Genomic DNA, 23,621 nt, shown 5'->3' with positions numbered 1-23,621 from the left:
GGTCTTGATTACCCTGTCGCAACGAAAGAAGCTCATTGTCCAAGGCCTGCCCCTGTGAATGTCTTGCGAACAGTTTTTCCATACTAAGCTGAAAGGTTTGAAAATCATGGAGAACCGGATCATCTTGATTAACTAGAGGGATCGACCAGTCTGCCGCATTGCCACTAAGGTACGAAAGTACAAAAGCTACTTTTGCTTGATCAGTTGGAAAGGCTGCTGGCCGGCATAAGAAGTGCAACCGGCACTGATTGATAAATACTGCAAACCTCTTTGGGTCACCAGAAAATCGTTCGGGCGGAGCCAGAGGTACATTCCCAGGTAGGTTGATCTGCACTGGATTCATAGAGGATGTTGAAGGAAGATTTGCCCCTGATGCGGGTAACGGGGTCTGTCCGGCTTGTGACTGTAGCACTTGTCTAGCAAGATTGTCTGTTCTCTCCTTGGAAATAATTAGTTCCCTTCTTAGAGCATTCGTTTCCTGACGAGCTGCATGCACTTCTGCCCTTAGTTCCCCAAGTAACCGGGCTAGGGGGTCAGTATCCGAGGTTTCCATAGCGCCTGGGCGAGAGTTTTGCGGTAGGCTTTGCGTTCTGTAACGCTCACCTGATTCTCGCAGAGGCGCCGGTCTTGACTGGGCGACTACCGTATCTTCAAAGGTGATGTGTAGCACCTGGTTGGCTCTTTGGGCTGGACCTCTGTGCACTGTATGCCTGACGTGTAGAGTAAGATGTCTGCAGATAGAAAATATGGGGTTAATGAACTGGGGTTATTGGGGTGTCCCTATCTCTTTCCTCTTCTCCTCTCCTGTAGACCCCCAAAGGTTAACGCTCTCACCTTAGGTAAGTGAATGCCGAGCTCTCCATCTGCCTCGGGGCAGGGTGCTGTAACCAGTTTCTTCACTGGATAGGTAGCGCAGGCCTCTTGACTTCAGAGGACTGCTGTCCGTCGTTTACTGCACGAACGGTAAGTTTCGAGTCATTCAAATGTCTTTAAAGTCTTTAGTAATGATGTCTCTTGTTTTGCAGGGTTCCGGCGATGGCGGATGACGGGCTGAAGTGAGTTGAAGATGGAGCCCGTGTGATGAATAGAAGCGCCTGGAAGCACGTAAGTAAGCGCTTGTTGCCTGCTTCACTATGCGCTCTAACTGTCTTTTTATTTTGCAGGTACGAGTTCGGAGCGGCTGCAGGGTGCCGGAATACCCACTGGATTAGATGTGGAAAGGAGTAATGGCACGTGAGTATTAAAGTTCCCCAATGTCTTTAAACGCATCTTGTTTTGTCTTTCAGATGCGGGATGCAGCGCCGAAGGCCTCCGGAGCGTGCGAAGAGTTGGTAAACTTTTGTCTTTCAGATGCCGGAATGTAGTGTGAAGACCTCCGGAGCGCACGAAGAGTAGGTAAGCCTTTGCCTTTCAGATGCCGGAATGCTAACCTGTTCTTTCTTGTCTTTATAGGTGTTGCTGAAGACTGGATTCAGGATGGTAAGCCTTTGCCTTTCAGATGCCGGAATGCTAACCTGTTCTTTCTTGTCTTTATAGGTGTTGCTGAAGACTGGATTCAGGATGGTAAGCCTTTTTCCTTAGGCCCAGGACCGGATGCAGAAGACACGATGAGCGTTCTGCTGCAGAGGTTGCAGAATAACGCAAAGCAAGATTCATCCACCGGGTGTGGTTTAAATAGCCTCCTGTAGTGCTTAGGTGTCTCCTTCCACAGCCACGCCTAAGTAAGAAAAGAGTTCCTGGTAAGAAAAGAGTTCCTGCCTTCCAGAAGAGTTCCAGTGTTCTGAATCTAGGGAGTGGCTCCAGCCCCACCCAACAGGAAAAGTAGTTCCAAACAGAAGAGGATCAGAGGCTCAACTGGCAGGCAAGTAAGCAGCGTGGTCTGCTGAAGGTAAGTCCACCCAAGCATTATGAGCCCGGCGCTTCCAGCGCTGGGACTGGGCATATTTATGAGCCTGGTGCCACTGGCGCCAGGACTGGGTCCAAAAGGTCCCAATTGGGACTGGTTGGCACTCGGACCCTGGGTTATGGATCTGCTTCCAAGGGAGTTGGGAAAACCCTGACCTTTTGGAAGCAGAGATCATGACAGTTAGTAAATTTAGGTCTAGTAAAGCCAATGGTGACTTTACATGCCCGGGGAGACAGTAGTCAGTCCCCGGGTATGGAGTCTATGGTGGGGGACCCGCTAGGGCGCCCACGTGTTACGGCACGTAGGGTGCGGTGTAACACACATAGAAAAACATATGAGACCCTATGGAGTAAAAGACCCCATAGCCCATCGAACACATTGACATTTCAAAGGAATTACACACATACATGTCCAAGAGTGGGAGAAAAGAGTCTCACTCTTGGCAGGATGGAAAAAAACAACTCCAGAAATCCAGCAAAGCTGCTGGGGGACTCACTAGGTTAGGAAATTCAGCCTAAACAGAGAATTTTCCCTAACAGGGTGGGGGTGGTGGGAGACATGAGTGGGGGCCTGGTGGAGGGTGCCCCTGGATGCTGGGGGGTGGGGGTGCAGGGAGACATGAGTTGGACATGAGTGGGGGCCTGGTGGAGGCTGCCCCTGCACTGCTGGGGGGTGGGGGTGGTGGTAGACATGAGTGGGGGCCCGGTGGAGGGTGCCCCTGGATGCTGGAGGGTGGGGGTGCAGGGAGACATGAGTTGGACATGAGTGGGGGGCTGCTGGAGGCTGCCCCTGCACTGCTGGGGGGTGGGGGTGGTGGGAGACATGAGTGGGGGCCTGGTGAAGGGTGCCCCTGCACTGCTGGGGTGGGGGTGCTGGTAGACATGAGTGGGGGCCTGGTGGAGGCTGCCCCTGCACTGCTGGGGGGTGGGGGTGGTGGGAGACATGAGCGGGGGCCTGGTGGAGGGTGCCCCTGCACTGCTGGGGGGTGGGGGTGATGGTAGACATGAGTGGGGGCCTGGTGGAGGGTGCCCCTGGTGGCTGGGGGGTGGGGGTGGTGGGAGACATGAGTGGGGGCCTGGTGGAGGGTGCCCCTGGATGCTGGGGGGTGGGGGTGGTGGGAGACATGAGTGGGGGCCTGGTGGAGGGTGCCCCTGGATGCTAGGGGGTGGGGGTGCAGGGAGACATGAGTTGGACATGAGTGGGGGCCTGGTGGAGGCTGCCCCTGTACTGCTGGGGGGTGGGGGTGATGGTAGACCTGAGTGGGGGCCTGGTGGAGGCTGCCCCTGCACTGCTGGGGGGTGGGGGTGGTGGGAGACATGAGTGGGGGCCTGGTGGAGGGTGCCCCTGCACTGCTGGGGGTGGGGGTGATGGTAGACATGAGTGGGGGCCTGGTGGAGGCTGCCCCTGCACTGCTGGGGGGTGGGGGTGAGGGGAGACATGAGTGGGGGCCTGGTGGAGGGTGCCCCTGGTGGCTGGGGGGTGGGGGTGGTGGTAGACATGAGTGGGGGCCTGGTGGAGGGTTCCCCTGAACTGCTGGGGGGTGCGGGTGGTGGTAGACATGAGTGGGGGCCTGGTGGAGGGTGCCCCTGGTGGCTGGGGGGTGGGGACGGTGGGAGACATGAGTGGGCCTGGTGGAGGCTGCCCCTGCACTGCTGGGGGGTGGGGGTGATGAGGGACATGAGTGGGGGCCTGGTGGAGGCTGCCCCTGCACTGCTGGGGGCTGGGGGTGATAGTAGACATGAGTGGGGGCCTGGTGGAGGGTGCCCCTGGATGTAGGGGGCGTGGGGGTGGTGGGAGACATGAGTGGGGGCCTGGTGGAGGGTGCCCCTGGTGGCTGGGGGATGGGGTGATGGTAGACATGAGTGGGGGCCTGGTGGAGGGTGCCCCTGGTGGCTGGGGTGTGGGGGTGGTGGTAGACATGAGTGGGGGCCTGGTGGAGGCTGTCCCTGCACTGCTGGGGGGTGGGGGTGATAGGGGACATGAGTGGGGGCCTGGTGGAGGCTGCTCCTGCACTGCTGGGGGGTGGGGGTGGTGGGAGACATGAGTGGGGCCTGGTGGAGGGTGCCCCTGCACTGCTGGGGGGTGGGGGTGATGGTAGACATGAGTGGGGGCATAGTGGAGGCTGCCCCTGCACTGCTGGGGGGTGGGGGTGGTGGTAGACATGAGTGGGGGACTGGTGGAGGGTGCCCATGGTGGCTGGGGGGTGGGGGTGGTGGTAGACATGAGTGGGGGCCTGGTCGAGGCTGCCCCTGGTGGCTGGGGGGTGAGGGTGGTGGTAGACATGAGTGGGGGCCTGGTGGAGGCTGCCCCTGCACTGCTGGGGGGTGGGGGTGATGGGAGACATGAGCGGGGGCCTGGTGGAGGCTCCCCCTGCACTGCTGGGGGGTGGGGGTGGTGGGAGACATGAGTGGGGGCCTTGTGTAACGCTCACCTGATTCCCACAGAGGCGCCGACCTGTTCTGGACTGCTATGACCTCTTCTAAGGTGATGCGCAGGACTCGGAAGACGGACTGGACCGGACCCCCAAAACTCGCCTGTCTGGCCCGTAGAAGAATCCTTCTGTAAATGGAAAAGGGGATTAACTGTCTGCTGGATAATGTGTCGGATTCCCCCCCTTCCCCCTCTCACACTCCTCGAACCCCCCTGCGATTCCCCGTAGAGTCTCACCTTAGAGTTTGAAAGGACGAGCTCTCTACCCTGCTTCCGATGCAGGGGCGCGTTGATTTCCAGTTAGTTCACTGGATCTCGGGTTTGGTGAGTATTCAACTCCGCTTGACTTTTCCGATATGAGGCCGTAAGTATTCAGTTGCAAAAGTTCAAGCCTTAATTGTCCGTTGTCCTTTTCTCTATTTCAGATGCAGGATGAAGAATCCGCGTAGAGGAATGGATTCACCGAAGGTAAACTCTGGTGAGTCTTTTTGATGCATGGTTCCCTTAGTGATCTTGCTTTCACCCTCTAATGCGTGTGTCTTTTTCCCCTTAGGGGCCGGGGTACGGAAGTGCCAAAGAAGCGGCGCCGACCCGAGGTGAGGAAAGATTGTCCCAACAATAATCAGGTAAGTCTTAAGGTGGAAGAATCAGGCCTTCCTCAATCTGTTCCTTCGCTCACCTTTGTTTTGTCTCTTTTTCTCCTTAGGCGCTGAAAGGCGACGGATGGTGCCAATGGTCGCTGAAGAGCCCGAGGGCGCCTCGTGAAGGTGAGTGGAACGCGGCGCTGCAGCGAGCGATGCGATGCGCTTCTAAAAATAATGTCTTTTCTCAGGATCGTCGGAGTGATGGTTCCGGACTCCGGATGGAGGTAGGTAAAGTTCAATTATTCACCTTTCTCTCCTTTCCTTCCTTTTCAGGTGTTCCAGGTTGCAGGCGGGCGTGGCTGGAGCCAGGATGCAGGAGCAGCCACGGTGAGCGTCCAGCTGCTAGATGCAGAACAACGCGAAGCGTGAGCTGCTGTCTGGGCGTAGTTTAAATAGCCCCCAAAGTAGTTCCAGGTAAGTATTCTTCCTCAGCCACATCCGAGTGGTAAAATAGTCCCATAGGTAAAATAGTCCCTTTCAGACCTCAAGGAGGTCTGGATCCGGCAGCATGGTCTGCATCAGGTAAGTCCATCCAAGCACTCCCATAATGAGCCTGGTGCCTATGGTGCCAGGACTGATGCCTTCTATGAGCCTGGCGCCAAAGGCGCCAGGACAATGTCCAAAGAGCCCCTATAAGGGGTTGCTGGGTCCCTCCCTGGGACATGATGTCTGCTTTAGGGGACGCTGGGCCTGAACTGGCTTCCCGGGAGTAGGCATCATGACAGCACACTCCCCCAAGGTCCCTCCCAAGATTGTTCCCTCCGGGGGTTTTGGTTTGTTTGGGAAGATCCGGTGGAATTTCTTAATTAATCGAGGTGCATGTACATGGTCACTGGGTTCCCACGACCTCTCCTGAGGCCCGTATCCCTTCCAATCGATTAGATAGAAAAGTTTTGACCTTAACATCTTTGAATCTAAAATGTTCTTCACCTCGAATTCAGGTTCTCCATCTATTTGAATGGGTTCTGGAGGCTTGATTAGTCTGGTTCCAGGTTGCACTGGTTTCAAAAGTGACACATGAAAAACAGGGTGAATTTGCATGTTAGCTGGTAAATCAAGTTTAACGGCTGCTGGATTGATTATGGCCGTAATGGAGTAAGGCCCCAGATATTTTGAATTAAAAGTTCGAGGTCCCTTGAGCGATAAGTGCCTGGTAGCAGCCATACTTGGTCCCTAATCTGGTACTGAGGTGCTTCACTCCGATGCAGGTCAGCATTCTTCTTGTATTTTCTCTTGGCTTGTTGTAAATGTGTAGTTGCTTCTTTGAAGGCTTGGGTAATTGTAGAATGCAGATGGTCCACTGCGGGCATTCCGAGGCCTTGAGGCGAGTCGAGGTCTGAGGTTCGAGGGTGATGCCCATATAAGGTATAAAAAGGACTTTGCCCAGTTCCAGAGTGTACCGAATTATTATATGCATATTGGGCTATCCAAAGAATGTCTTTCCAGTTACTTTCAGATTGCTGCAACATACACCGTAAATATTGCTCAAGGGTCTGATTTGTCCTCTCTGTTTGACCATCGGTCTGAGGGTGGTGACTAGTCGAGAATCTTACATCGATTTGTGCCAATTGACAGCATCTACGCCAAAAGTGGGAAATGAATTGGCTTCCCCGGTCTGAGATTAGTACAGACGGGAATCCATGTAAATGAACAATATTTTCAAGGAATTCTTCGGCTAGAACTGAAGCTGAAGGTAAACCTTTCGATGGAACGAAGTGGGCCATTTTGGAAAATAAATCCACAATAACAAGAATAGTGTTATATCCTGAACAAGGAGGTAAGTCTGTAAAAAAATCCAATGACAGGGTGTGCCAAGGTGCTGGCGGAATGTCTAAAGGTTGAAGGAGACCGGCTGGTCTTTTCTTTTGGCCTTTATTTTAGGCACAAACACCACAGGACATCACAAATGATTTAACATCTTTTCGCCAAGAAGGCCACCAGAATTGTCGTTTCACCTTTTCTTCCGTCTTGGCAATACCGGGGTGCCCCTCTATTAGTGTATCATGATAACAAGAAATAACGAGCTCTTGTAATTCCTTGTGTGGCAGAAATAAGCGCCCTTGGAAATAAGGTAAATCATTATTTATAGTAAAGTCAGATCCCTTTTGTACCCAATCCTGTAAGTCTGTAGGGTCCAGGAGTTGTTTAACTCTAGCTTGAATGTCTTCAAGCGTTTGTAAAGAAGTCATGCCCATAATTCTCTGTTTGGGAATTATCGGTACAGGTTCTGAGTTAGTATCAGTTTCTCCCATTCCTATTCGGGATAGAGCGTCCGCTTTGCCATTCTTACAGCCAGGACGGTAGGTGATTACAAAATCGAATTCCGCAAAAAACAAAGTCCAACAGAGCTGTTGAGATGACTGCGCCTTGGCAGTCTTTAAACGCGGTATGTTCCGGTGGTCGGTGATCACCGTGATGGTATGTCTAGCGCCAAGTAGATAATGCCGCCAGGCTTTAAAGGCGGATTTAATGGCTAACAGTTCTTCGTCAGTGATTGCGTAGTTAACCTCGGGTGCCGAGAATTTTCTGGACCAAAATGCAACGGGATGCAGCTGGTTAGTTTCGGGATCTCTTTGAGACAGGACAGCTCCCATGGCTAGGCTGGATGCGTCAGTTTCGACGACATAAGGGAGATCTGGGCGCGGGTGCTTCAATACAGGTGCAGAGGTAAATTTAGCTTTTAGTTCCTGAAAGGCCTGCTCGGCTTCTTCAGACCATTCGAAATTTTTATTTTTCCTTAAGAGCGCAGTGATGGGTTGAACCACACAAGAAAATTCCGGGATAAACCTGCGATAAAAATTGGCAAAGCCAAGCATGCTTTGAGCACCTTTCACAGAGCTAGGCGATGGCCATTTGAGGATAGCATCCACTTTTCGTGAGTCCATGCGGACCCCTTTAGGTGTCAGGATGAAACCAAGAAACTCGACTTCTGTGGCATGGAAAACACATTTTTCAAGTTTAGCAAATAGTTTGTGTTGGCGCAATTTCTCGAGAACTGCCCTGACATGTTTTCTATGATCAGATTCCGAAGAGGAGTACAGAAGAATGTCATCGATATATACGACAACACAAACGTCGATGAGTTCCCGAAAGACATCGTTCATGAAGTATTGGAAGGCAGCCGGTGCATTGCACAATCCAAAGGCATCACCTGGTACTCGAATAGCCCATATTTGGCACGGAAGGCAGTTTTCCATTCATCGCCTCCCCTTATTCGCACCAGATGGTAGGCCCCCGGAGATCTAACTTGGTGTATATGCAGGCATCCTTCACTTGGTCAAGGAGTTCAGGGATCAGAGGCAAAGGGTATCGGTTTTTAACAGTTATCTGGTTCAATGCGCGGTAGTCAATACAAGTTCTGAGGTCGCCTTCTTTTTTAGGCACGAAGAATAAAGCCGAGGATGCAGGAGACTTAGACGGGCGAATAAAACCATTGGCTAGGTACTGATCTAGATATTGTCGTAAATGAAGATTCTCGGGTTCGGTAAGGGCATAGATCCTGCTGCAAGGGGGTTGTGCACCGGGCAATAGATCGATCTGGCAATCATACGACCTGTGAGGCGGTAGAGTGTTGGCCTGTTCCTTTTGGAAGACGTCTTGAAATTCTTGGTATTCTGGCGGTATTTGCAAAATGACAGGGGTTACTGTAGCTAGGCCAATATTTGGATTTCTTGCATAACAGGTTTGTGCACAATCTGGAAAGGTTATCCTCTTTGCTCGCCAGTCAATTCGAGGATTATGTGTTTCCAACCAAGGGATTCCTAGAATTACTTGAAATTGCGGAGCCTTGATTACATCAAACACAATTGTCTCCCGATGTCCGTCTTGACCCAACAATGTCACTTCAGTAGTGGAGTGTGTTACCGGCCCAGAGGCGATTTCGGTTCCATCCACTGTGGTGATGACATCCTTAGTGGATTTAGGGCAAAGAGGGAGGTTGATCCTGGAAGCCAATTCATGATCCACATAGTTTCCTATAGCCCCACTATCGATGTATGCCTTAATGGCATGAAACCGCCCAGGCTGCTTCGGATTTACGAGGACCATTGGCATGATGAAATGCAAGGTCGGAGAGTTAGTTTTTAAGCTCGGCAAGCGGACCCCTACGCTTGTCGGGCGTGGTCGTTTCCCGACTCAGATTCCATCAGGTTCTTATCAGCGACTCCTACCGCCTTCTTAGACGGTTTTATAGGGCAATCTCGTAAAAAGTGTCCAGAAGCCCCACAATAAAGGCATAATTGCATTTGCCATCTTCGTTCACGCTCTTTTTGAGTTAAAGGTCCTTTAACCCCTCCAATTTGCATAGGTTCAGTAACTTCGGCACCCTTGGGGTTAACATGGGTTTTGACCAAAACCCGGGTCTCAAACTTGGACCGATCTGCCTTTCTGTTTTGAAGTCTGTGATATAATTGGACCACCAAATCTATATATTCAGAGCAGTCTTGGGGTGGATTTACGACGTGGGCCAGGACATCCTTAAGTTCTCCACGTAGACCTCGATGGAATAACGTGATTCTTTTATCCTCCGGCCATCCAGTCTCCACAATTAACCTATTGAAGGTCGCGATATAGGCTAAGAGGTCCAGGTTACCCTGTCGTAGGGATAGAAGCTCGTTGTCCAGGGCCTGTCCCTGAGAATGCCGTGCAAAAAGTCTTTCCATGCTTGTCTGGAAGGCTTGAAAGTTCAGAAGAATTGGGTCATCTTGAGTAACCAGTGGAACTGACCAATCCGCAGCACTGCCGCTGAGATATGATAGTACAAAAGCGACCTTGGTTTGGTCGTTAGGGAAGGCCCCAGGTCTGCAGAGGACGTGCAATCGGCATTGATTCATGAATACGGCAAACCTTTTGGGGTCCCCGGCAAAACGTTCCGGTGGGGCCAGTGGCATATTTCCAGGTAGATTAATTTGCACAGGGTCATTTGAAACCACTGGGGCGGAAATACCCCCAGAACCTGGTAAAGGAGTTTGACCAGCCTTACCTTGTAATAGCTCTCTGGCAAGATCATCAGTTCGTTCTTTAGATACAATTAACTCTCTCCTGAGGGCATTCGTCTCCTGGCGAGCGGAATGAACTTCAGCCCGTAATTCCCCCAATAGCTGGGCCAGCTGGTCTGTCTCGGAAGTCTCCATAGCGCCCGGGTGGGAAATTGTAGGTAGGCTTCGCGTTCTGTAACGCTCACCTGATTCCCACAGAGGCGCCGACCTGTTCTGGACTGCTATGACCTCTTCTAAGGTGATGCGCAGGACTCGGAAGACGGACTGGACCGGACCCCCAAACCTCGCCAGTCTGGCCCGTAGAAGAATCCTTCTGTATATGGAAAAGGGGATTAACTGTCTGCTGGATAATGTGTCGGATTTCCCCCCTTCCCCCTCTCACACTCCTCGAACCCCCTCCGTGATTCCCTGTAGAGTTTCACCTTAGAGTCTGAAAGGACGAGCTCTCCATCCTGCTTCCGATGCAGGGGCGCGTTGATTTCCAGTTACTTCACTGGATCTCGAGTTTGGTGAGTATTCAACTCCGCTTGACTTTTCCGATATGAGGCCGTAAGTATTCAGTTGCAAAAGTTCAAGCCTTAATTGTCCGTTGTCCTTTTCTCTATTTCAGATGCAGGATGAAGAATCCGCGTAGAGGAATGGATTCGCGGAAGGTAAACTCTGGTGAGTCTTTTTGATGGATGGTTCCCTTAGTGATCTTGCTTTTACCCTCTAATGCGTGTGTCTTTTTCCCCTTAGGGGCCGGGGTACGGAAGTGCCAAAGAAGCGGCGCCGACCCGAGGTGAGGAAAGATTGTCCCAACAATAATCAGGTAAGTCTTAAGGTGGAAGAATCAGGCCTTCCTCAATCTGTTCCTTCGCTCACCTTTGTTTTGTCTCTTTTTCTCCTTAGGCGCTGAAAGGTGACGGATGGTGCCAATGGTCGCTGAAGAGCCCGAGGGCGCCTCGTGAAGGTGAGTGGAACGCAGCGCTGCAGCGAGCGATGCGATGCGCTTTTAAAAATAATGTCTTTTCTCAGGATCGTCGGAGTGATGGTTCCAGACTCCGGATGGAGGTAGGTACAGTTCAATTATTCACCTTTCTCTCCTTTCCTTCCTTTTCAGGTGTTCCAGGTTGCAGGCGGGCGTGGCTGGAGCCAGGATGCAGGAGCAGACATGTTGAGCGTACAGCTGCTAGATGCAGAACAACGCGAAGCGTGAGCTGCTGTCTGGGCGTGGTTTAAATAGCCCCCAAAGTAGTTCCAGGTAAGTATTCTTCCTCAGCCACATCCGAGTGGTAAAATAGTCCCATAGGTAAAATAGTCCCTTTCAGACCTCAAGGAGGTCTGGATCCGGCAGCATGGTCTGCATCAGGTAAGTCCATCCAAGCACTCCCATAATGAGCCTGGTGCCTATGGTGCCAGGACTGATGCCTTCTATGAGCCTGGCGCCAAAGGCGCCAGGACAATGTCCAAAGAGCCCCTATAAGGGGTTGCTGGGTCCCTCCCTGGGGACATGAGATCTGCTTTCGGGGACGCTGGACCTGAACTGGCTTCCCGGGAGTAGGCATCATGACACCTAGTGGAGGGTGCCCCTGGTGGCTGGGGGGTGGGGGTGGTGGGAGACATGAGTGGGGGCCTGTTGGAGGGTGCCCCTGCACTGCTGGGGGGTGGGGTGGTGGCAGACATGAGTGGGGGCCTGGTGGAGGGTGCCCCTGGTGGCTGGGGGGTGGGGGTGGTGGGAGACATGAGTGGGGGCCTGCTGGAGGCAGCCCCTGCACTGCTGGGGGTGGGGTGATGGTAGACATGAGTGGGGGCCTGGTGGAGGCTGCCCCTGCACTGCTGGGGGGTGGGGGTTAGAGGGGACATGAGTGGGGGCCTGGTGGAGGGTGCCCCTGGATGTAGGGGGGTGGGGGTGGTGGGAGACATGAATGGGGGCCTGGTGGAGGCTGCCCCTGCACTGCTGGGGGGTGGGAGTGGTGGGAGACATGAGTGGGGGCCAGGTGGAGGGTGCCCCTGGTGGCTGGGGGGTAGGGGTGGTGGTAGACATGAGTGGGGGCCTGGTGGAGGCTGCCCCTGCACTGCTGGGGGGTGGGGGTGATATGGGACATGAGTTGGGGCCTGGTGGAGGGTGCCCCTGGTGGCTGGGGGGTGGGGGTGGTGGGAGACATGAGTGGGGGCCTGGTGGAGGCAGCCCCTGCACTGCTGGGGGTGGGGGTGATGGTAGACATGAGTGGGGCCTGGTGGAGGCTGCCCCTGCACTGCTGGGGGGTGGGGGTTATAGGGGACATGAGTGGGGGCCTGGTGGAGGGTGCCCCTGGATGTAGGGGGGTGGGGGTGGTGGGAGACATGAGTGGGGGCCTGGTGGAGGCTGCCCCTGCACTGCTGGGTGGTGGGAGTGGTGGGAGACATGAGTGGGGGCCAGGTGGAGGGTGCCCCTGGTGGCTGGGGGGTGGGGGTGGTGGTAGACATGAGTGGGGGCCTGGTGGAGGCTGCCCCTGCACTGCTGGGGGGTGGGGGTGATATGGGACATGAGTTGGGGCCTGGTGGAGGGTGCCCCTGGATGCTGGGGGGTGGGGGTGGTGGGAGACATGAGTGGGGGCCTGGTGGAGACTGCCCCTGCACTGCTGGGGGGTGGGGGTGGTGGGAGACATGAGTGGGGGCCTGGTGGAGGGTGCCTCTGGTGGCTGGGGGTTGGGGGTGGTGGTAGACATGAGTGGGGGCCTGGTGGAGGGTGCCCCTGAACTGCTTGGGGGTGCGGGTGGTGGTAGACATGAGTGGGGGCCTGGTGGAGGGTGCCCCTGGTGGCTGGGGGGTGGGGGTGGTGGGAGACATGAGTGGGGGCCTGGTGGAGGCTGCCCCTGCACTGCTGGGGGGTGGGGGTGATGGTAGACATGAGTGGGGGCCTGGTGGAGGCTGCCCCTGCACTGCTGGGGGGTGGGGGCGATAGGGAACATGAGTGGGGGCCTGATGGAGGGTGCCCCTGGATGCTGGGGGGTGGGGGTGGTGGGAGACATGAGTGGGGGCCTGGTGGAGGGTGCCCCTGGTGGCTGGGGGGTGGGGGCGATGGTAGACATGAGTGGGGCCTGGTGGAGGGTGCCCCTGGTGGCTGGGGGGTGGGGGTGGTGGTAGACATGAGTGGGGGCCTGGTGGAGGCTGCCCCTGCACTGCTGGGGGGTGGGGTGATAGGGGACATGAGTGGGTGCCTGGTGGAGGCTGCTCCTGCACTGCTGGGGGGTGGGGGTGGTGGGAGACATGAGTGGGGGCCTGGTGGAGGGTGCACCTGCACTGCTGGGGGGTGGGGTGATGGTAGACATGAGTGGGGGCCTGGTGGAGGCTGCCCCTGCACTGCTTGGGGGTGGGGGTGTGTGGGAGACATGAGTGGGGGCCTGGTGGAGGGTGTCCCTGGTGGCTGGTGGGTGGGGGCGGTGGTAGACATGAGTGGGGGCCTGGTGGAGGCTGCCCCTGCACTGCTGGGGGTGGGGGTGATGGGAGACATGAGTGGGGGCCTGGTGGAGGCTGCCCCTGCTCTGCTGGGGGGTGGAGGTGGTGGGAGACATGAGTGGGGGCCTCGTGGAGGGTGCCCCGGGTGGCTGGGGGGTGGGGGTGGTGGTAGACATGAGTGGGGGCCTGGTGGAGGCTGCCCCTGCACTGCTGGGGGGTGGAGGTGGTGGGAGACATGAGTGGGGGCCTCGTGGAGGGTGCCCCGGGTGGCTGGGGGGTTGGGTGGTGGTAGACATGAGTGTGGGCCTGGTGGAGGGTGCCCCTGGTGGCTGGGGGGTGGGGGCGGTGGTAGACATGAGTGGGGGCCTGGTGGAGGCTGCCCCTGCACTGCTGGGGGTGGGGGTGATGGGAGACATGAGTGGGGGCCTGGTGGAGGCTGCCCCTGCACTGCTGGGGGGTGGAGGTGGTGGGAGACATGAGTGGGGGCCTCGTGGAGGGTGCCCCGGGTGGCTGGTGGGTGGGGGTGGTGGTAGACATGAGTGGGGGCCTGGTGGAGGGTGCCCCTGCATTGCTGGGGGATGGGGGTGGTGGTAGACATGAGTGGGGGCCTGGTGGAGGCTGCCCCTGCACTGCTGGGGGGTGGGGGTGATAGGGGACATGAGTGGGGGCCTGGTGGAGGGTGCCCCTGGATGCTGGGGGGTGGGGGGGGTGGGAGACATGAGTGGGGGCCTGGTGGAGGGTGCCCCTGGTGGCTGGGGGTGCAGGGGGACATGCGTTGGTGGGCAGTAGTGCAAGGTGACATGTGGGTTGGCTGGGGGGCATGGCCATGGTGGATGGGGTGCCTGTGGGATATGTGCAGGGTAGGCCCCTGTGCTGTTGGCCACCTGCAGGGGCCGTGGAGGGTGTAGAGGGAACACCTGGGAGGACCCACACGTGCAATTCACGCGTGGTGCTCCCCGCGCACCCCTGGAATACACGTACCCTGATGGAATCGCGTGTGATACTTCCTGCGCATCCCTGAAATACACGTACCCTGCTGCTTTTGCGTGTGATACTTCCCGCGCACCCCTGGAAAACACGTACCCTGCTGCTTTTGCGTGTGATACTTCCCGCGCACCCCTGGAATACACGTACCCTGATGGAATCGCGTGTGATACTTCCCGTGCACCCCTGAAATACATGTACCCTGCTGCTTTTGCGTGTGATACTTCCCGCGCACCCCTGAAATACACGTACCCTGCTGCTTTTGCGTGTGAAACTTCCCGCGCACCCCTGGAATACACGTACCCTGCTGTTTTTGCGTGTGATACTTCCCGCGCACCCCTGGAATACACGTGCCCTGATGGAATCGCGTGTGTTACTTCCCACGCACCCCTGATGTACACGTACCCAGGACAATCGCGTGTGGAACTTCCTGCGAACCACTGAAAAACACGTTCCCCGCTTGGCGTTTGCTGTTTGGCAGCCCTGTGAACTGGTCCAGGGTTAGAGCAGCCCTTTGCGATGATTTGGCGATTTTGAAGGCTTTTCCTTGCACGAGGGCGTTCTTGGGGGTGTAACTGGCACTGCTGCAGGGTCGCTGCGCCACTCTGCGCCACAGCTGGTTTCGGAGGCTAAAATCCATGAATACGCTGTGCGATGAAAAGGATTTTTTCGCACGCGGCTGGCGCAGCAGTGTATTGCACGGGGACACTGTGCGCCAGCCGCGTGCGCCATTTTTGTGCGAATTTCTATGAATTACCCTGACAGTGTTTATGGAGTGAGTAAGGCAACAATTGGACGACTGTGCTGGAACGGTGAGATTCACAATGAACTCACAAGAAGATCCACAAGAATTTCTAATGTACATACTATTAGTATTGGAAAACAAAGGTATACCTGTAAATGAAATCTTCCAAATTTCGTACATGTGGAAACATACATGCACTCTCTGTAATAAAGTGATACAGGAAGAAATCCCAAATGAGCGATTTGTGTATATTTCCATACCAAATTGTGAGAGCATTCCTTTTCAGCAACTTGTACAAAATGCAAACCATGGCAGATTATGTAGTATTTGCAATTCAGACAATCGGTCTACCTCACTGATACAATCACATAGTGCCTACATAATACTTATGCTTCTACGTTATAATGCAGATGGCACCAAAAACAACTGCAAACTAACTGGATTTACACACGGTCAAGTGTCACTTGGAAAGAAAACTTTTACAACAGTAGGAATAATCTACCATGCAGGAGCTACAACCAATGCAGGTCACTACACTGCATACAGTAAAAAGAATTGTGGATGGTTTGAATGTAATGATAGCACCATTACTCTAAAGCAGAGGTTGCCAGCTAACCTAACAAATGCGTATTTAATGTTCTTGAAGCCAAAATTTACGAAATAATGTGCACTTCAAAATTGTGAACAAAGCAAGTGAAAGACTACAAACAGTTAGAATACACCCACAGGTATCTAACTAGCCAACAGGATGGAAGAATGACACAAATGCATGATTATCACAGATCGTTGGAAACAAATTCACAGGTACAATATGCCTATCGGCAGGAAGGCAACAAAGAAAACATTAATGGGAAAGATGAAGGAAACAGATGTAACAACGACACAAATGAATGAGTATCGAAAATCTGTAAGGACAAATGCACAGTTCGAATACGCCTACAGGTATCTAACTGTTGATAAAAATGGGCAGGAAGGCAACAAACATAACACTGATCAGAAAAATGAAGAAAACACTGAAAGGAAAAAATGAAGTACTTAGTTGCATAAGAAATGAAGGTTTTTTTAATCCAACAAGGATATTTTTCCCCAGATCCAAGGATTAGAAAAGCAAACACAGAAACTGAGCGCAATGCACAGTACACTGGTTTGTAAAGTAAAAATGAGGGTCTAAATAAAAAATTAAGCAATGTGGTAAATGTGGAAAATCTTCAAACATTAACACACCTTTTTCTTTCATCGCAGAAATGAAAAAAGTGATACTTCCGCCAAGTACGAAAACCAAACATAAAAAAACTTTCTGGATTCTGAACAAAGTAAGGAGTAAGTATATTGGCAGGCATTTTCTACACATGGGAATGTACTCGCCTAATGTGTGGTAGTAATATGCTGCAGTGCTTGTAGGCTGACCTTTCGTCTGCGGTGAGTAACCTACCGCCTACGCCTTACAAACAAGTTGCAAGGAGTACAGGTCCTATCCACAACCATCACTGCATATCTGAAACATGGTCCTTGTAAATTAGCTGCTTATAAATTTACTTTTCGGACCATCGTCTGCAGCCATGAAGTGAAGAAACTAGGGCATCAAAACAACAACCAGAATCCACCAAACCCATATTAACTTGTAACTCCACTGCTTATGAATTCAGTATTGCATGCATGGGCTTTAGCCATGCACCCAAGACTGCAGGGTCTCCCCACAACCACCTCAGTGATGTGTTTTAGTGGGGGTTATTCTATAGGTGTGTTATCCTGCTGTACCTCTGTCCAGAGGCTTCCCTCCTAGGTGTATGTCTATAGATCTTACATGGGATGGGTGTGCAGTGTCTTCCAAGTGTAGTACTTACCACTTTCTTGTTGGGGGACCCAACACTGCACGCACTCCCCACAACTTGCCAATGGAAATGCAATACAAGGGGTGTATGGATGGTTGCCACATGCGGCGGTGGTTGTGGCCACGGCCTAGAGTTTTGGAAATAAGGCCTTTGGCCTTCAGCCGACAGCCATGCATCCAAGACTCTAGGCCCTGGCCGCAACCACCGTAGCATGTGCCAACCATGGCAGCGTACTAATGAATATAATAATAGCCAGTGGAAACAGTAATGCACGTGTCCCTACAAATCTTACAACTCCCCGTGCACTTCACAGGCTGAAATATTGACCCTATTGGACCCCTCATTTTCTGTGCGTATAAGGAGGCCACAGAGCATACGTCATAAAGTATGTATAAGTGTATTATTGGGTGCATGGCCTTTGGCCTTTCACCCAGGAGTCCAGGATGTTCCCACAACCACCTCTTTGTTTTTGGGTGCATGGCCTTCGGCCATGCACCCATCACTGCACACACTCTCCACAACTTGCCAATGAAAATGCAACACAAGGGGTGTATGCATGGTTGGCACATGCTACCATGGTTGTGGTCAGGGCCTAGAGTCTTGGAAGTGATCCCTTTGGTCTTCGGCCGAAGGCCATGTATCCAAGACTCTAGGCCCTGGCCACAACCACTGCAGCATGTGCCAACCATGGCAGCGTACTAATGAATATAATAATAGGCATTGGAAACAGTAATGTATTCACAGCATGTAGGCAATTTCAATGTTCCCTAACACCAGGCGTGACCGTACAAATGTAACAACTCCCCCGTGCAATATACGGCCTAAAATACTGCCCTTATTGGACCCCTCCTTTTCTGTGCATACAAGGAGGCCATAAAACATACGTCATGAAGTAGGTATAAGTGTACTGTGCGTACAAGATGTCCATACACATTAGATCATGACGACCGACCCCCAGAACTAGTGCATTAATCACCCATATGTGAAGACTGTAGCCCCTGGCCACTACCACTGTAGCGTGTGCCACCCATGGCGGCGTACTAATGATTGTTATAATAGGCATTACGAAAAATAATACGATCACGGCATGTTGTCAATTTCAATGTTGCCTACCTATACCTGTGTGCTTTCAAGAGTAACAAATGTCCTATCCACTACATGCAGTCAAGTGTTACAAATTTCCTGCCCACTATATGGACTGAAGTGCTATCGTTATTATCCCCCACATTTACTGTACGTACAAGGTGTCCATAGAAATTACATCATGACGGCCGAGGAACAAATGCATAGATCACCCATTTCTTACTGTGTTAACCTTTCCCAATGCTCTGTGCCACAGCAAAATAGGGTAATGAAAAAAGCATGTTTACGCTGTTTGTTACTCCGCTTTCCGCGGATCCAAGATGTCGGGCTCATCCAAACCATCTGACGCAGAAGACGTATCGCAGCAGCCAATGGACAGAGACGTTGCGTGTACGCGGTCATGACGGCAGCCCCTTAGCCAATCGGTTTCTTGTTTGTCGACCGAACAGGGAAGTGTGACCGCAGAGCGAACATAGATATCACTAATTATTTCAGACCTACTTTTTCATAATTTTAAATGAACGTACTGCATGTATGGTTACAAAATTTACAAAAGCACGCTTTCTGGACCAAGCCCCTGTACCTGCCGCAGATTTCGTCAAAATCTGTCCAGCGGTTTCACCTGTAGCCGTGCGCAAAGTTTTTCCCCCAGTCTATGGGAAAAAAAGATGGTTTTGGGGCCCCCTCTATAACTCCCCTCCCCCGGGACGATTTCTCACCAAACTTTACAAACAGATTCAGAGTGGGCCATATACTTTTTTTGCAAAGTTTGGTGAGGATTCGTCCAGGGGGAGCGGAGTTATAAGCCACCCAAAAAAGTGCTCTTCCTATGGAAACAGCAACTTAACTGTAACTACATATATATATATATATATATTCTATTTGTTACTCCACAAAACCGGAGTTGTTACCTCAGCACAAATATGTAGGTGCCTGGATTTCACCATTGTTGTCGTGGACATCATGTCTTTCTGAATACATTAGCTGAGCTAAAATGATCACAGAAGAGTGTCTCAATTTAAAACAAGATTTTAGTACTTTCCATAGAACCCCATCATAATGCATTTTGGTGCAAAATAGTTAATTTGTTGGTATTTTCCTACACTTTGTGGAGACGAAAATAGTAGTCATCAATCATAAACTGTGATGTTTTGTCCTGAGGGTTGCCTTTAGTTCTACAAGGATAAATCCCTCTGGCTGTAGTCAGAAGTGAGGTAGGCTTATTTCCTATCGAATTGCTCAAGGCAAAGAATATTTGTCATTTGTTATTGTATCTGAATTCCAGGAACCAAGTGGTTCTTCAAATGCTTACATTAATTAGTCGTGTGTCCCCAATTATGCACAAGTGTTTGATACATCTTGCACTATTTAAAATACTGACATGCTGTCTTCCACTGTCTTATCTAGCTGAGAAACAGTATGCTAACCAGTTGCCACAGTGGTACCCCTAAAATACAATGCAAAAAGACCTAGCAGTAAGTTTTCTTGATCTATAACCCGATACAGTAGAGACACGCCCCACACCAGTTGTAATCCACCGTCCTTTTGCAATTTAAGAAAGAGCTCATACCATACACTCAAGCAATACCTACTCCAGGAAACGAAGTTCTCGGTACAAGTACTCAGCTCTCAGCTGTATTGTTTTCCCACCCTGGAACTAATGTACCCTTTCCCCGAGAAGTGACCACAGCGCCCTAGGCAAGAATCTTCTCCCCATCTCTTGTATCAGGCGCTAAACTGACCTGCCTGTAATGTTGTTTTGCGGTATTTACCTCAATCTGCCTCTTGTCGGCTTCAGGGCCATGCTTTATATACATATATACAAACAAAAACTAAAGGAAAAACACTTATCTCTAACTTGTCACCCTTTTCCAAATATAACTCTGCAAAATAGCACTTTGAACTGTAACAAATGCTCTATTATAACACTGCCAGTTACTTTTGTTGTCAGTTGAATGTCCATATCAATCATGAAAACAAGTTTTTAATAGTTGTTTTCCAGTGTTGTGCTGGATCTTGTACTCCATATCTTTGCACTGGTAATTAAGGCTTCTTCAGTCAAGGGTCTAGGCAGAGGGCCAGATGCTAATTACCACGTTAGAAGATTGAGAGTTACCTTAATGAGTTCTGTATTGGAGTCTGATGGCATAACATCCCTGGCAACTCCTTCGCCAGCTATGATGTTCACGTTTTGCTTTTAAGCATGATCGTTAAGACTGAATAATTATATTTACCATCCATTATTTTTTCAAGCTTAGCCCTTCGGTCATTTCTACGTTCCCTGATGTTGGCATCAGACACCTAGTCAGTCATCTTTTCTAAATAAGGCTGATCTGAAATTGGTAAATTGGCGATGCAACAACGTGCTGTTTTCTTCCTTTTTAATTGTATGCTTCATCCATTTTGGAAGCAGTGAACTGTATTTATAGTAGAAAACTGTGGGCTAGAGCAAAAGTCAGTTGTCTCTAGCATCACCACTCTCCCTCTATTTTCGCAACAGTTCACTTCTGCATACCTTGTTACAGGAATATGTGGAACTAGACTGTTGCTGTAACACAGAACAAGTATAGTTTTCATGCCAGGGTGTACAATTACTTTAAGGCAATCCTATTTCACTAGATGGCTGTATGATTGATTGATTGATATTTTATTTCTATTGCGCTCATACAACAAATGTTTCATAGCGCGACAAGGCAAGGGAGGCGAACAGGGGAGAACAAAACAACGATCTTACTAGGCCCCGTGACATTGCGAACGTGCAAGTGCATGGGAGAGGGGCAGAGGGAGAAGTGCATGGAAGGCGGAACAAAAAGAGAGTGCGGAGCGAGGAGGTACAAAAAAACATAAATAATAATAAATGAATAAATAAAAAGGCAACAAACAGGGGGAGGGTAGCTATCAAGTGGCAAGTGCTGGGTTTAAGGCAGCAGGCTGGGCAGGTTTGATAAGTGCAGGAAGAAAGTATGGTCATGCAGCATGCAAAATAAACAGTCAACAACTGTGAAGGAGATACACCTTGTCCAGTTCCTTCTGGGCACGCCTTGGCATTATCACCATTGCATCAGAATAACACTTAATATACACTGCTCCTTGAGCCTGAGTTCCCCTCTGCTCCCTCTATGTTCTGGTCTACACGGCGCCCAGAGCTGGAGATGCACCTCTGGGAAGCACATCAAACCAGAGGTGAGGGGGTTAAGTGATCTGATTTATTAAGCCAGTATGAATGAACATATATGTGTGTCCCCCATAATGGGTAGGGTACTGGCGACAGGATATTGTGACCTCCATGATCACCACCATGTGTGTCAAAGTCATGACGTCAGAATGATTTCTTCCTGATGGCGAGGCTTATAAAACTCCCAATACATTAGACTCAGGGCTGTTTCACAGTCCCATGATATATAGACAGTATGGAGTCTTAAACTGGCTAACGTTTCAACCAAGGAATTCGGGAGATCAGACTTCTTCAGGAGTTTTTACAGACTAATTCGGGAGATCGTGCGCCTTAAAATTAACCAGAATTCTAAAAACTATTTCACCGAAAGACAGAAATTAACATTTTTCAGCTCGGCTTGAGCAACAATCCAGAAGCAAGAGCCTCTTTTTTGCCAACTCTATACACTTTCATTTACCCCCACTGACCTGCTCTCACCTCAATGCCATACTGTCTAACACTAATAACAAAATCAGCCATCACACAAGCTACCAACACAAATACATTAATGGAGCCAACATCTGCCCACTCCTTTAGTCCTAACTCATACCCCCTACCGCACGGGTAGCTAACTCGGTCTGCAGGGCTGACTTCCAAATAGATTGAGAAAAACAAACATGGGTTAGGTGTTCCCTTTACCTTTCAGCACCGGGGACAATGAAATATAGCAAAAATGTAGTTAGTGTTTGAAGGGATACATTAAGTATTAAATCCAAACCAGTAGGATGCCAAAAGCTATCCCTGTATTAAGTAGAGGTAGAACCTGCACCACTCAGAATGGCAATATATTTAATCTTGTTGTCCGTAACAAAGCATAACAATACATACGTAGAAATGTCAATATCTAAATGGCTAAAAATAGCATACAAATTGCGGTGTGCTTAAAGTGCTTAAACCGGTGCTGTCAGGCCCCAGGCCTGTTTTTCCCTGGCACTGATGATAACAAAATCCACAGCATGAACAGGGCCATGAAAAAGAGAAACCAGTAGGCCAGGCAGCCACTCCACCATTCCTCTGGCCATGATAATAACACAACCCATAGCATGGGCAGGGCCACAGAAACGAGAGTGCAGTAGTACAGGCCCTCAGGCCCCCTCTCCCCTTGGCCTGATGATAACAAAACCCATGGCATCAACAAGTTAAAAACTTAGGGGTCCATCTTACCTCGTCGCTATCCATGAAGGTTCAAGTGAACGCAGTATGTAAATCGGGTCACCTCCTCCTGCGTGTACTTCGTGGGGTATTGCCCTACCTCCCTATCCATCTCTGCCCTTGAATTGTTGCTGCAGTTGTCATCAGCCAAATTCACCATTGCAATGCCTTGTTCCTGGCTCAGCCGTTGGGATTGATCTTCCGACTACAACGTCTCCAGAACCTGGCTGCCAGGGTGGCCCCCTCTTGTCCTTACAGGGCCCCTACTAGTCTAGTGCGTTGTGCCCTCCAATGGCTTCCAGTGGTAAAAAGGATATAATTTAAATCCATGTGCATGGTGCATAAAGCATATTACCATCAACGGGCTGACTATCTGCAGGGCAAATTTAAGCCCTACATGCCGGTTCGCGCTCTTCGATCAGGTGATGAACTTCTCATGGTCATTCCTAGGTTTCGCCGTCTGAGAATTGGGGGACATGCCTTCACTGTCTCAGATGACAAACTTTGGAATAGTCTGCCTACTCCTCTTAGACGGGTTGAGAACCATCTGAATTTCTTTTGTCTCCTTAAAACTTGTTTTTAGACCCCTCAGGGGCCTTGATACACTGTGTGCATCCTCGCACCATAATGCCTTAGGGCGACCTTGCATGATATAAGTATTATTAACATAACATAACATCATGAGGGAAAAGTGCACTGTTGTGTTTTACAAATACTTACACATTTCAGTGTCTGAAAATATCAGAAAAAAGCAACAAATGGGGCCATGGCCAGCTGCCAACAAGTTAACTGCATTCCCCTGAGCTCTGGGCCAAGACCTCACCACCTTTCAATAAACAGGTGGATCCACGCATACTTGCCCCTTAGCTTGCCTGTCATGTTGGCTCCAAACTAATCAAGGCAACAATGTGCTTCATCAGAGTGGCTTAATACATCCTTTACCCTTGAATACCGACGAGGAGGAGAGACCTTGACCATGGCCTGCAGAGGAGTGCTTGCCCCTACATCAGCTTGAGCTGCCGCGGGCCTCCCTGGCTTGTGACACACCTGCTTGGATGTGAGGTGTGGTGTTGCCCCATGTCTGGGATGGGAACCGGGAGGTGAGCAAGCCGGCACACTTCGAGCTGTCTGTCACCGAGGAATATGAAGGCCCTTTACTTGAAATATTCCAGCAGAACGGTCGCAACCCTCCTGGATCTCGCAAACATCCTGGA

The sequence above is a fragment of the Ambystoma mexicanum genome, chromosome 9 (genome assembly GCF_040938575.1).
Source record: "Ambystoma mexicanum isolate Mex_15411 chromosome 9, UKY_AmexF1_1, whole genome shotgun sequence".
NCBI classification, from domain to species: domain Eukaryota; kingdom Metazoa; phylum Chordata; class Amphibia; order Caudata; family Ambystomatidae; genus Ambystoma; species Ambystoma mexicanum.
Note: the sequence above shows the minus strand (reverse complement) of the source record.